Raw genomic sequence first — 14,752 nt, forward strand, 5'->3', positions numbered from 1 at the left:
ATCCACGCGCACATGTGTGTTGCATGAAATACATGCAAAGCTGTGTTGAAGGGGAATCAATGTTTGCAATCTATATGTTCCATAGCCTGGTCATTTGTTTTCTGTTTTACATGTATGCGTTATTGTTGTCACATAAATACATTTAATTTGGATATTTATTGATAACAATCTATGCATTTTATATTCAAGTTTTACATCTTCTTCATTAACCAGATTGTAAATTAAAAAGTGAGTTTTGTGTTTTATAAAGAAATGCTTAGGGAGTCTCTAATTTTAGTTGTTCCTGAATTATGTCCAGATGCATCCGTCTTTATTGCTCGTATCCTCGGGTCAGTGGTAAACCCAGTGTTGGACCTGTATTTCTCTGTGACTTGCTGCTGCTCTGGTGCCTGACCTCTCGTCCTGTGATCTCCGCAGGTCACTCGCTCTTATCTCCCCGCTCCTTCTGCTCTTATCTCCTCTTATCACTACAACATTTGGCAAAGCTCAAATCGCCATGGAAACAGAAATATTAATAGACTCCTAGGGATTAGGTGCAGGAGAAATTGTGCCGTCTTGGGATAGAGAGGTAGTGTGTCTCTAGGTTTCTGTGTCATCTGCAAGTGTATGCACGTGCCGCCCTGACCGCATTCGTGTGTGTTTGGATGACTGTGTAAAATGCATCCTACATCTATCTTGCACTGGTGTAGCAGCTTATTTTTGCAGCGCGAATCGAGGATGTAGTTCTTTAGTGTTTACACAGAATGTTATGCTTCAGTGACAATGATTTGGAAGTTTGTCAATTAGAATAGTAAAAGTGTTTGTTGTGGTGATAAAGAAAGATAACAAACATAAACCAAATATGTCAAATAAATCACTTTTATACGCTTTAGGATTAAGTTTCATAAATATGCTATATCACAACTATATATATATCATCGATGTAAATGTATTGTTAAACCGCTTAATTTTCTTTTTAAAAATGTAGATTTACTGTACAATGTCTTGATTCAGCAAACATATATATATCTGCTAGTTCCATGCTGCATGTTAAAGGCTATTGCCATACATTATTACCTCAATTTTCAATTGATTGCTTTATCAGGTCCGGACAGTGCAGTGTCTCATGTTAATGAGACTTATTCAAGATTTTTTATTTGTCAAACCTTTTGTGAATGATTCAAAATTATATTTCTCTAATCCTGGATTGTGGAACAGGGGGGTGAGGAGTGAGGGTTGGAAGCACAGGGAAGGCATGGAAGGCCGGCAGTTCAGCTTCCTGATGGCCTGGTGTATGAAACTTGTGCTTATGCTTGGAAAAAGACTGTGGTGGATTTCAACCATGGGCTAATTTCTATCCATTGTGCCACGCTTACAAGCATGCTTTCATTCTTTATGGGCTATAGACTCTATAGTACATGTTTTAGTGGTAGGGGAAAGTAGAGCACTGAGATTAAACCTACCAAAGAATGCACAGAACAACTCCACACAGAGTGTCCTGGGGATCGAACCCAGAAACTTCTTGCTGTGAGGCAATAGTTGTATGGCTGCACCACTGTGCCACATCAGCTGATGTCTATAAATAGCGGCCCTTACGTCTGTATGTCTTAGTGTGTTTTTGATTTTCAAGGTGCAAGCCAAAGTAAAACATTTGTAATAGATAATCACTTCTACACACAATCTACACCTATAATATGCTTTTTATACAATTGAAGGGAAAAAAAGAAGGCCAAGCTCGAGAGTTCTGCGGTCCCTTATGGTTTCATCTATGTGGCATCTTGAAAAGCGTCTTTGCAATGGACACAAAGCTATTGCCATCTTCATACACAAAGGCAATCGAGTCACTATTGATTGTCTGGAACAATGATGTTTTCATGTTGACAATATAGAGTTCAAAAGCTGCCATGTCTTATAATAGCGACAGTGATTGCATGTAATCTGTTTTGGTCCATGACAAGTCATCCAGTGCCTTTCATGCGCTCCCATGTTACGTGCAATGTGTCACACCAGACAAAGAAGCCTGACACCCCCAACGGACTTTGCAGGCAAAGATTACACCAGAACAATTAGCAAAAATAGAAATTGCACAAATACACAGCTGTAAACATGTGTAGGTGTCTTTTTTTGTGTTCACAGGACGCGTGCACACAGTTGTTGGCTGGTGGTTTGAGCAGATGCCGCCTGACAGCTGAGGTGATCACAGGCGTAGGTGGGCGGAGCTTATGTGGAGTACAGTCACGGTGTCTCTGTGATGGACAATGAAAGGGACCGGAATGACTGCGAGCCACGGGGTGTGTCTAGATGCCCGTGTGTAGTGCCAATCTTCTGTGTTTGCCGGCTGAGGAAAAAAAAAAAAAAAGTTATAATTATAAGCGCGGCCCAGATGTAAGCTCTCAGCCTTTGTGCGGGAACATAAATTTGGATGGGGACGCAAGCCTCGTGATTGACAGCCGGCGCAAAAACACGGCCAGATGTTGGAACTTGTGTGACATACCTCGGCAGATGCTGTCTCATGTATGGCATCCCCTCTCACATCGGGAAGAACAGATTGACCAAAATATATAATTAAAGGAAGTGCCAAGTAAGGAGACAGATGCAAAGTGGCGCACTCGCTTTAATTAACAGGGCTACGTTTGAACAATGGCTTTTCATTGGCGTCGTGGCTTGTGCTTGTGATATCATTATGCACATTCATTTGTGTCAGAGGCAAAGGTTGCAGTGTATCAGTATAAGGTAAATGTTATTGAGTATGATGACTGCTCTGGAGATGCTATTTACCGACACAGGTAAGAAGAGTGGAAGTGTTTCATCAGGTTTATCAATGTGGGTCAGATCCGGATGCAGGGTGCCAGTGTGTACTGTATAATCAGGGATGTAAGGTAAATGTGTTCTTTACATTTGCATTTGACACATCCCTGAGTCAGCTGAGGGATCTTTAGTTTATACAGTGTCTGGTCAGAAGTTCTCTGTGCAGTCTTAACGTCAGCAAAGTAACAACTCATTGGCTTTCCGAGTGACTTCCTTGAGGGTAGTCGCTCTGTGCATGTTTTTTTCTATTCAAGCTTATTCTCATGATAGCCTCTTTCACTCCATCCACATTTTTTCCCTCTAAACCTAACAGCCTTGAAACTCAGCATCCTGGCGCGTCAGTGCCTATCAAAACTGTCTAAAACCGGCCTCAGTGACTTTCCTCAAAACCTGTTTCCGAACCTCCCTGTCACCCCCCCACAACCTTCTTTCCACACGACCATCTTTTCTCAGCCACATGTATTTCTTAGCATTCACACACCAGTTTTTTCTTTTTTTTTTCGTTTCCATATCACTGTTTTTATACATAATGCCTGTGATAATGCGTGATAAACTACAGTGCACCGTTCAGCCCTGCAGCATGTGGCGTTTTAAGTTATTATCCTTTTAGGCGCAGACGTGTCATTGTTTTAAAGTATGTTTTCAATAAGCTTTTCATATAAAAGCTGCGGCGTGAATGTGTCTGCTCCCGCTCTCAGTGCTGTGTGAGAGCGCTCATGCCTCTGCAGAGATCAGTTTGAGCCTGTTCGCCACATGATGATAGAGCTGCTAGTCCGGCGAAGTTGAAGTTAGTATAAGTTACATCAACATGTAATGACTCTATAATAAGGAGGAGAATGATATTGCACAGAAAATCAACCATTAATCAGGAACACGAATCGAACTGTGCAAGAGCGAGTAATGGAGTGTTGATTATAGATGTATTTACTATAAATACAATGGGTGTCAGATTGCACTACTATTCATCTTCCATCGTGTTGATCCCTCTTACTTGGATTTTAATCATTGTAGAATAGAACAGTAAAGCCCTTGATGACTAAGTGGGCTTTATTAGCAATATACTTGAATTGATCATCCTGTGAAAGTAATTGACACCTGCACCTTGAAAATCTATATTTGTTTTGTTTCCTACTCATTCTGAGAAATCAATTCAAAGGTTTTCTTTAACAAAAATGTGCTTGAAATCTTTTAATTATAACTATATTTGAAACTTGTTATCGAATATTTCCGCCCCAAGTAAAGAGTTGTTTGATTCAGTGTTTGTTTTGACACTCTGCAATGTCTACTTTGAAAATATGATAATATTCAGTCTGCTGCTTCAGGATATTCTATATGAGAAACACAATAATTAAATTCTGAACTGAAGTAAGTGATATGGAATTACATCTAGGTCATATAATCTTTAACAACCGGTGCTTGAGCTACATAATACAGTAATCCAGTGGCTTGAAGAATTCAGCACCATGGACAGCACTTTCTGCTGCCAGCTCCTCCTCCCTCAGGAATGTATCAAACAAACTATGTTATGGCTTTCGATGACCAAAGGACCTCTCTGCTTTCAGGACCTTTGTCCAATTATAACCCATGCTTGTGTGATGTGCTTCAAAAGCTAAATAAAACAGGGCAATTTTTGTATTCTCCTGCTTGTCGCCTGCCATTTCCTTGACACGCTGCAATTTTCTTTTCTTTATTCCCCCCCTCGATAAGGGAAGACGAAACCCCCTTAACCAGGTGCGAATTTACAAACAAACAAAACGAGGAATGCTTGCGCCGTAGATTCAAACAAATGAGATGGGCAGCGAGCGTGATAGGGTGAGTGGCTCCTGAATAGACTCCCTTTCACAGCGCCTGCACCTGTTTAGGTAATATTGTAATTAAAGTGGGGACATTGGGAATTTTCCTTCGGGCCTTGGCAAGTCAAAGTAGTCTCAGGTGGTTGCTATAATTTTGTTTCCACGCCTGCATAGCCATTTACATAAAGTGTGGACATTTTCAAAGGTATTTCTTCAATACTCGGCTGAAGGGTGGCCATGTCTTTGGTGTAGATTGCCGTGCACAGGAAAACTGCCTGGGTTAGATTTCAAATGGATCATGGGTTCCTATAGGGTTTATCCTCTATTATGGCAAGTATTGCAGGAATACATGTCATTTCTTTATGTTTTGTTATGCTTCTCTTAGATCTATCCTACATTCGATTTTCCATCTTAGTCATTTGGAGAATTCTCACTGTTGTTGTCAGGCTCACAGCTGCATCCGGGCCTGATTTCCTATAGCTCGCTAGACATAAGTGCGATTTTACAGCCACTATCTTTCTCGTGCCCCCACCCCCTCTTTCGTCACCTTTTGAACGTGTGATATTGCATGATGGTTGCTGCAGAAACTAGTGACTCGCATTAGGCCTTAGAGCTGATAATTAGCCCTGTTGGGTCCAAGAACTCGCACCTTTTTTCACACCACACTTAATGAGAAATCCAGATTTGCCCACAACACGTCATGTGTTCTGTCGGCCTATGGAGATTATGACAGTGTGTGGCAAAAGCAGAATAGTCCCCCTTGACAAAAAAAAATATATAATCTAAGAACCAATTTCACATTTCTCAGGAGATTTTGGTCAAATATGTTCTGTGAGGAATGCGTAGAATGTTTGGTGTTTAAGGAACAAAAGTGTATTTAACTTTGATGGTGCGATGTTTAATCTGCGCTTCATCCTCTCAAATTGTTTGTAGTGTAACTTTTCCGAAGTACGGTGTGTTTTTGTTTATTAGCACCGGTCGGTCCTTGGTTTGTATCGGAATTGTTGATGTGCTCCAGAGTCGGTGCGTATTCACCAGCTGCACAAAGTAAGTGGATATCCCCTAGAAATTAAACAGTATTCAAGTGGACCAAGTGAATAGGACTTTAAACACAGTCTGTTCATTCTAATGCAGCCAACAAAAATGCGAGATATTTCGAGTACACCTGGCAGATGTATGAGCTAAGCACTGATTGCTATTTGTGTTGTCACTCCTAGACAAAAGTCCTTGCTTTTCACACCAAGCAAGCCTGGTTTGTCACCCATTTCTCCCATTTTATTCCTCTTTTTTTGAACAGCGTCACATTTATGCTGTGGTGCTAGCTTTTTTGCAAATATGTGATATATACATAAATATTTTGCGATGAAAACAGCATTTTAAAGAGGACATTTTTTTGGTAATAGACTCGTCCTGGTCCGCTACATTCCACAGTTGGGAGCAGCTATTTTCAGATTGTCTTAATTAACCAGCTCCATTGTTAAGCAGAGCTCACACTTTGTGAACTTTAGACGTCCCTTTGAGCCCGGATTAGACCAATTTGGCCCCAAAAGTGCTGCTTTAGCTCTGCAGAGGTGTATTTTACAGACAAGGCCGTGGGCAAAATTTGTACTTGTTCTACACGACGGTGACACATTATCCTCCTTTGCTTCTTCCCAACACCCTGAAATAACTTAAAATATAGTGTCATCTACATTTCACAGAGGCGCTGGCAGAGCAAGCAGCGCGGCCGACTTTTCCCTATCTCTCCCTATCTCAGCATCCAATCTGCCACTTTTTTTTTTTCTCCTTGCACTGAAACCCCCTCACACAGGGCTCTTTGTGCAGCGCATATTTGGCCTCACTCACTGATTACCCGGGCAAATGCAGCCTACAAGGGAAGTAAAGTAAAAAGCATTGTCAACGCTGAAAACATTTACCCGGCCTGTGCTGCCTGTTGTGCTTACTGCTCCAAAGCATAATGCCTTGATGCAATGTATTCTGCTGCCACTGCATTGTATGGAAACATTTCCATCAATGCTGCAGCCCAAACTACATTCAAATGTGCCCCCCCCCCCTCCTTTTGGTCACTGCCTTGTGAGCTCTGTTTAAAAAACACTGTAGCCTTGCTATGCTACAGGACTATATCTAGTAACAAATCTTTATAAGGAACACTTGGTGCTAAAAATACTATGTACTTACATAACATTAACTCCCCCAGCGCTAGTGTTAAATTTAAATTTACCCACATGCACTCTCAGGTGAACCTGAGTCTGATATTCTTGTATTGCATTAATTATCTGTATTACCATTGTGTAGATCAGAACTGGCTGCTATTTTTGTACGTGTTTATAGATGCAGTGTTTGGGAACAGTGTTGATGTTTGACAACATCTCAGATTATAAAGTGTTCTGTAGAAATGTCATGTAAACAAGATCCATTATCATAAACTCATCAAATGTGCTTTTATGAGAATATGAAACTATAAAAAACACACACCTTTGACATGGCAGATAGCAATCTTGTTAGTTCCAGTTGCGATGGTTCAATGACAAATTTTAAAATGATAAAAGGTTTCAGCTTATACAGCACTTAACATAAGGAGCTTAGGGCAGCACGGTAGCGCAGCGGTTAGTGCTCTCGCTTCACAGCTAGAAGGTCCTGGGTTCGATCCACCTGGACGGGGCCTTTCTGTGTGGAGTTTGCATGTTCTCCCCGTGTCTGCGTAGGTTTCCTCCGGGTACTCCGGTTTCCCCTACCACTAAAAACATGTACAATAGGCCAGGATGAATGATGTGTGTGAGTGCATGTATGGTGGTGGTCAGAGGGACCGTTGGAGCAGACGTGTGCAGTCGCAACAGCGCTTCTGTCAGTCTCCCCCAGGGGAAACTGAAGCTACAAACGTAGTTTACCACCACCGAGTATGGAGTGAATGTACAATTGTCTCATGTAAAACACTTTGTGACTATGTTCGTGAAAGGCGCTATATAAATAAAGATCTTCTTCTTCATCTTCTTCTTCCTTAACAGCAAGGAACATTCACTCATTCATACAGAATGCAGACACTGGAGGCAAGGTGGAGGAAGTGTCTTGCCCAAAGACACAACATAATAGAGCAGTAATGTGTGAAATCAAAAATGAAAGAACACATGGCTACTTAATATGTGTAAACAAAAGGATGCACTTTGGAGTTCCCCATCGCAGCTGTTGGGCTCGATTCTACCACAGTTCTGACGCTTCTATAGTAATAAGCAGGTGCAGTAAGTGTATAAGCTGCTGTGGATGTTTGCACCAGCCCTTGTAGCATTCGCAAGTGCAATTAGCCTATTTCTTTATTGTTATGGCTTTATCACAGAGAGGGTTTGGCCGTAAAGCATGATCCAATATGATAAACAGTGATTTAAATTAGCGACCAACTGACTTACTCGTGCTGACACAGGCACAGTCACTTACCTGCTGACCAGCTGACAGGCTTCTTCTTGTCCGTTTCGTGGATGTATTCCCCATGCTTGAGCTGTTCTGCTGCTTCGACAAGGTTTTCCAATTCAACTTCATGATCATTTTCGAAAGATATTTCCCTGTCCTGCGAATATTTCTTCAGTTTTCTCACATGTTGCCGCTTTCGCCTGTTTTTTTGGTCCCACCTTCTGCTCTCCCTTGCCCGACTCGACTAAACCTTGGCCATGGTCATAATTCGTAAATCAGGAATTACAAAATGTTTTAATAAAGGTGGTTTTGTAAATTAAGTACACCTCATGTTGTTATAAAAGTTCTAATGTAAAACCAACCCACTCACGGCCGTACTGCAACATATTTTTTTGTGTGTGCATATTTTGTACTATTTTAACAAAAACACTAAATTACAATCCATAAAGAGGGAGGTTATTTTTTCTGTAAGATTTACAACTGCAAGCAATGGATTTGGGTGTTACATTTGTTCTGTGTGTTTTTATTTGTCCACCTACTCCCTGTGAAGAAAATGACATGAACGCCAATACAATCTTAATAATAATGTTTCTTACTGCGTGGATTATTAGCTTCATTAAAATGTGATAATTAACTTTTACTTGAAAACAGGGAGGCAAATAAATAAAATTCATGCTAAATGGTCTCCACGTTTTTGATCAGGTAAGGCTCACGCCATGGAGACGTGCTCTGATGAGACACTAATAAGACTGGAGCTGTAATGAATGTACAGGACTTTGATGTGCACTTGGCCTGGCTGAATCAAACAGGGCACATCCACTGCAGGCCGCCTCACTGCAGCTTCCCCGACATTTTAATTGGGATTCTTCTTATGCTATCGTGGAAGAATAACGTAAGGCACAGAAGAAGGGCTACAAAATAAGGCACACTGTGAACTTGTTAATCCAAATGTCTCGGCGATTCTCAAGTTTCACAGAAATAACAGTCTTTACAACCAACACTGCACAAGGCTTCAGACTGCTGAATTATTGCGAGGAAAATGTGAAATTGCAAATACTTTTTTCAATTGTTTGTGTTGTTTCCATTGGCCTTTTAATGTCCTCTTTCTACAAACATGTATTTGTTGGTTGATAATGTGTGATGCCTACGTTGGCTTAGCTATTATATAGTAATTAAAGGCATGGCAGAATGCTGTAATGAATTGCACAGTGTAACATTTTGGATTGTATTGTTGCCAGCAATACAAAACATGCTCCTAATGACCAGCTATACACTGAATTTTGTATTTTTGCAGCGAGTAGAAAGAACGGATTTGGATGAGGACCTAACCTATTTAAATATTTTATTTTTTATTTATTTTATAGGTACAAAGCATATTAATGAACATGTACAATGTTTGCAATGTAAATATGCAAGAGCAAAGCATAGCATATTGGGCTGCCTTTAGTCAATGTCTCCATGGAGTTAATTCAGGGAAATAATACACCTTATTGCAATGTTTCCCCTTAAAAATATACAAAAGTTAAATTCTAGTCTCTTATTGTACATAAGATACCTCGGTTTTACTATTTAACTGTTTGCACATTTCCTGTCTATTTTGCACACCCTGAGTGATCTTATTGAGGTCCGAATGTAAGTGAATTTCGCCATCGTGAGATCAATAATGGATTATAGTCTTGTCTTGTCTTGAACGAAAGAAATTGTGTGTAATTTTTCTTTCTTTATTATTTGTTTGAAGTATAACACTTTGATTCAACATAACGCTTGCTTTACTACCCCAGTGCATACTGTAGTGTTAACTAAACTGACTGACAAGGGGAAAGGGAAGTAATCAGTGAAATAACGACTGGTAATGGGAGCTGCTGAAATTGCGGGCGATACATCCTGGAATCATAAAAAGGAGAGCCTTCGTAAAAAGCTTTTTGAACACGAGTGGAAATTGTCTGATGGAGAAGGCACAAAGGTAACATTACCTGCCAGCCGGCTGTCCTCCACAAACACTGGTGCTGATTGCTGATGAGGAGGTGCTCAGTGGAGGGGTGACAGGGTCAGCACATCGACAAAGGGGGGGAGGACCCAGGGGGGGAGGACAAGAGGGGAGCAGATATGTCTATCTGAAACCTAACTGGATATACAGGGAAGCGAGGCAGAAAGGAGCTCTAAATAAAACAAAAGAAGCTCACCTGGAGGCTAGAGGGTAAATGGTGGTTCTCACAGTGGGATCAGGGCACTGGTTGCGGCATTCGGGCTTATTCTCGCAGTACTCAAGAGACTGCAGGGTTTTGTTTTGGTTTATTTGCGGGCTTAGACCTTCATTATAACCTTTTGTATTGCAGAAATAAATGCTGTGTCCAGAGAAATAAATTACGAGAGATTCTGCAGAAGAGAAACGGAAAGGACCAGAATGCAGGAAAAAGGAAAAAAGCTCAGTTTCCGCAGCCATTGTCCTCTCTTTGTATGGTCATTAAAAAAGATCAGTCGCACAGAGGCACTGAACAGTAGTAGTTCAGTATGAAGCTAAATTCTTGACACTTAGAAACGGCACTAAAAGGACATTTGTTCAAATACTCAAGCTGCCAAGTGTTAATAAAGCTTTGAGAGAAGAACAATTAAACATTATGTTGAGATCATACAAAGGTCAAGACTAAGAAATATAAGGTGTTTTTTGAAGGAAAAAGCACTTGACCCAGTGAGTTATAGAGCCAAGTACATCCAGTTCTGATGTGAGATCTTTTAATATGCGTTTTTGATTAGGGCCGTCACACATTTTACAGGCTCGTGGCAGCCCGTGCTTCCTCTTTTTCCCCCATTAGAAAGTGAAGCCCTGGACTCCCGAGCCATTTCATTATTTTCTGCTGAAGCATTGCCTTTAAATACACTGTGCTTCTAATTTCATTTTGTTTGGGATGGCTGAACAGGAAGACTGAACTGGCACCCTCTCCCCACGGGACAATAATTAAATTAAACCATCATAAAATATTCCTCACGCACACTCAAATCATTCACACGTGTTTCCAGGAACCATTTGGAATGCATACAAAATAATGCTAATTAAAAAGTGTCAAAACACTACAAGATAAGTATCGTGCTGGGCTTCTCTCTGCCCGACTTGCTGCACGTCGTTTCCGCCTCAGAACTGTCACACGCTGTTGCTTAAGAGAACATTTGGAGTTGTCGTTGTGAAGTGCCACTGTAGCTGCAGCAGAGGCGCTAGTGCCATAGAGACAGTTATGAGACAGTGAGATGCTTAGCTTTTGTGCGATACTTGAAGATTTTTTTGGCCATGATGTAAAACATTCTGGCAGCATCCTTTTCAACACCTATAGAGCTTGACGACATCGATGATATTGATTTTTGGTTCATTTATTCCTTTTAAAAATCTGCATGCAAAAATTTGGTGGAGATTTCTCAAATATCGACAGGACTGGGTTAACCTCTTCACTCCCACCTGAACTGAGCACGTTTTCTCCCAGGTTGGTATTACCCAAATCTAAAAGCTTCTTGGAAAAAGCAGCAAAAAAGTAAAAAAATGCAACAAAAGAGCGCCAAAAGATGACATAAAAGTGATGAAAGAGTGACCAAAACGTGACGAAGACACAAGTCACAAAAAAGTGACCAAAAAAGCAATCAAAAACAAGCAACAACAAAAGGAAAAAGGTCCATTTATATCAGTTTTCTAGGTCTTAGCTTTCAAATGTGGTGTTACACTGGCCTATAGGCTGTGAACTCTCCAGTTCAGAAGCTTTTTGATTTGGGTAAAACTAGAGAAAATGTTAAGAGGTTAATTGAGCATCCTCAGAAGCTTCTTCCCGCTGTTGTAGTCGAATAAGTCTGGCAACACACAATCTCAAGGCCTACAGTGGAAAGATCCTGGATGACTGAGAGCCTACACAAACAAAAATGAACCTGTGACAGGATTCACTGTAGACCAACGTGCCTTTAACAAATACTGTATACTGTGTACCTTTAATGCGTACTCCCAAACAAGCGTATTTCTTATTAGTACATTGCAGTTTTATCAGATTTGCTTTGTTTAGCCCAAGTTATAATTCCATTGATTAAAATCTTCTAAAACTAACAGCTAGATGAAAATAACATCAATCCGTTTTAAGTTTCTTTTTCTTCTATGCATGAAACAATGTATAGAAACGACTTTTGTGCAGATAAGTTATATGTCAGAACAAATAACAGGCAGACCAACTGAAACCAGCCCGACTGCTTTAGTTGGTCTGGTTTATGCAGAAACAATTCAGCAGATGTGCCATTCTGTATAATTCATGTTTGGAGATTTTGTCCCGTTCCCCCTAAAATAGAAAACTTCTCATTGGGCTGCTTGTAGCATGACAGGCTAGGTTTTAAATGAAGTCAGTTACTTATTAATTTAAGTTTTATTCGCAACAACAATGTGGTTAGTGGTCATAGATTATATATTGTAGGACAGGATAAATGGCATTTTGGTGCATGTCATTTGAAACACCATTAAAGCATGTGAAGGTTTATTCAGATATATTTGTACATTTTAGTGCATGAGAAGACTTCTTGGATTTCCTTTCGTTTAGGTTGGCAGGCCTAAGTTAAGTACAGATCTGGCAGTGCTTGTGGTGCTGGGTGATGTTTGTTTGCTTTGTTGATTACTGGAGGTACAGCACATCTGGAAAAAGACTTACAGTGAAACCTTAAAAATGGCGTGTTTACTTGGTGAAGTCAAGGTAAATTCGCTATTCAATCCATCGAATGTGAAAATCATTTTGCTTTTAGCTTAAAAAAAAAAGGACATATTCTATTTTGTTGTGCGATTTGCCTGGGTTGCGCTCTACTTTGTATGTTCAAGTTTAAAGCAGAACTGAGTAACTCATGCCCCTAGAGGCCATAAGCGCCACTGCAGGTGTCGTAGCATGTTGCGTTTTTTTTTTTACTCATTAACAGTCCGTGAGAGTAAATACTACGCTGATAGAAAAGACAAAGGGAGAGGATATTGCAAATGTTGCCACAACCCAATTGCACAGTGGAGATAATTTTTGTCACTCAAACGTGGCTGTAAACACTGCTAAAGTGGCGCTAGCCCGCAGTTAGCTTTGCTCGTTAGCCTGTTAGCTTCTTCTTCCTGATTCCATTAGTGTGTATTGGGTCTCAATCAATCAATCATCCCATCGACACTTGTATTACCCCCAGAGGGACGACGGAAAGGATTTATTAAGGTAAACAAGTTACTTAGTACTGCTTTAACTTCGAGAAGCACATTGGCGGCAATTGCTCAAGCTCAAAGCTCTCCCATGTTTTCCTGGCAGCGGTCTTTGTTCATTGCTATTAGCACAAGGAAATCAAGGCCAAAGTTATCCACATACTACCTCTAAGGGTGCTTTGGATCTTTCGCCAGGATTGTAAATGCATTACCTTGACAGTACAGTAGACTGATGTTAGCTGCGTGATCTGGCGAAATATAAAAGATGGCACCACTCGATAATCAAGGCTTATGCAGGAAACAGCGCGCCGGCCTCCTGCTCAACTCAGCATTTTTACACTTACTTGGCACCCTCTTCACACCCTGCTGCTGCCATTTTTGTTTCATGCTCACTTAAAACCGAAAGCCTCTAACCAACCGGACACAATTTATTTACTCTCAGATCAATCCGCCGTCCAAACTTGAATAGACAAAGCGTCTTGAAAGTTCCCGCTGCTCAGGAAGTCCAGTGCTGTTTTAAGCGTGCCGTGATCATTAGTATGCAAATGCCTGTTTTTATAGCCGAGTACATAACCTCCTGATCCCTATTAGCGCACATCTGGCACAGGGCTTTTGGGTAGAAGTCTCAGATGGACTGATGTTGTAAAATGTACAGTAACTTTTTATGCCATCGTAAAAATAACAGAAGTAAGCAAGTGTGCCCTGTTTAATTGGTAACACGTGGGCCACCACTGTCGGATTTTGTTTTGTTTGAAAGGTAGACTTACAGTTCAGCAGGAACCAGGTTCAAAACAAAATCCAAACCAGGTGGTGCCTTTCATATCCGCAGCGTATAATTTTTTCTGCAAATGGACACACTGCTTTGAATGGTGGCACACAGAAAAGGGCTTTATATTTGGAGCCAATCACATTGAGTTTAAAATGTGGGGAGCTTAATACTCGGAATACAGTTGTCAGGACTGCGATGATTTTGCTGCCATTTTTTAGGTTGTTAGAGTCTACTAGCAACTTCTTCGGCGTAAGTAAAGTATTTTCTTTAAGCAGACTCATTTTTATCTTATAAGAGTAATGCAGATAGCGCTATGTTCCATCTTTGAACAGCTATTAAAAGTAGGTTTGTTTGGACCCCATTTACAAGCTTGATTTGGTCACACAATGGCGTCCTTGTGTTTTCTCCCACAGTAAATCGAGCTTACCAACCACACCCCACTAACAAAATTGAAACTCAGTATAAGCTCCTTTCCACACAGCAACTTTAAAATGATTAGATTCTGGCTACTCAACCTACTCTTTGTGATTGGTTAACTTTGATCATTATTTACACTTGCTTAGACATCAGAAAGCGCGCTCGGGCAAAAGGGGTGCAGGCATTGATTGGGAACATCTCCGATAAAATATCCAAACTAGAGTTCCTGATCAAACTGGTCAGGGCGAGCGAGGGAGGGAGGGATGGAGGGAGGGAGAGACGGACCAAAGCCTCATGACTTCAATTAGCAGACTGCCCTAATGAGAGACCCATTCATTGAACTTAGACATAAGGATTGATTTCTTCTGCAGCAAACTCTTTTTTTATACAAAGGCTGGGGCT

At 40.8% G+C, this 14,752-nt stretch overlaps 1 protein-coding gene across 1 annotated transcript in view; it reads left to right on the forward strand.

Annotated features, from left to right (window-relative positions):
- The window catches only part of LOC306970238 (protocadherin-1-like), a 124,807-nt gene that overhangs the window by 13,426 nt on the left and 96,629 nt on the right, over nucleotides 1–14,752 (forward strand). The gene's annotated exons all lie outside the window — the stretch shown is intronic.

The sequence above is a fragment of the Gobius niger genome (assembly GCF_951799975.1).
Source record: "Gobius niger genome assembly, chromosome: 11".
Taxonomy (NCBI): Eukaryota; Metazoa; Chordata; class Actinopteri; order Gobiiformes; family Gobiidae; genus Gobius; species Gobius niger.